The sequence below is a fragment of the Carcharodon carcharias genome, chromosome 40 (genome assembly GCF_017639515.1).
Source record: "Carcharodon carcharias isolate sCarCar2 chromosome 40, sCarCar2.pri, whole genome shotgun sequence".
Taxonomy (NCBI): domain Eukaryota; kingdom Metazoa; phylum Chordata; class Chondrichthyes; order Lamniformes; family Lamnidae; genus Carcharodon; species Carcharodon carcharias.
The window spans coordinates 988,727-989,741 of NC_054506.1; positions in this window are offsets into that span (position 1 = coordinate 988,727).

The following is a 1,015-nucleotide window of genomic DNA, read 5'->3' on the forward strand; positions in this document are numbered from 1 at the left end:
ATCCCAAACCCCTTCCCGTTCACTACCACTGTACACATTCCCAATGGACCCAAGACCCTTCCCGTTCGCTCCCACTGTACACAATCCCAATGGACCCAAACTCCTTCCCGTTCACTCCAACTGTACACAATTCCAATCACAAACCCCTTCCCGTTCACTCCCACTGTGCACAATCCCAATCCCAAATCCCATCCCGTTCATTCCTGCTTTAAACAATCCCAACGGACCCAAACGCTTTCCCATTCATTCCCACTGTAGACGATAACAATCCCAAACCCCTTCCCTTTCACTCCCACTGTACACAATGTGAATCCCAAACGCTTCCTGTTCACTCCCACTGTACACAATCCCAATCCCAAACCCCTTCCCGTTCACTCCCACTGTACACAATCCCAATCCCAAAGACCTTCCCATTCACACCCATTGTACACAATCCCAATCACAAACCCATTCCCTTTAACTCCTACTGTGCACAATCCCAATCCCAAACCCCTTCCCGTTCATTCCCACTGTACACAATACCAATCCCAATCCCCTTCCCATTCACTCCCACTGAAGACAATCCCAATGGACCCACCCCCTTCCCGTTTACTCCCACTGTACACAATCCCAATCCCAAACCGCTTCCCATTCACTCCCATTGTACACAATCCCAATGGACGCAAAACCCTTCCCGTTCACTCCCAGTGTACACAATCCCAATCCCAAACCCCTTCCCTTTCACTCCCACTCTACACAATCCCAATTCCTAATCCCTTCCCATTCACTCCCACTGTACACAATCCCAATCCCAAACCCATTCACATTCAATCCCACTGTACACAATCCCAATCCCAAACCCCTCCCGTTTACTCCCACTGTACACAATCCCAATCCCAAAATTCTTCCCGCTCACTCCCACTGTAAACAATCCCAATGGACCGAAACGCCTTCCTGTTAACTCCCACTGTACACAATCCCAATGAACCCAATCCCCCTCCTATTCACTCCCACTGTACACAATCCCAATCCCCTT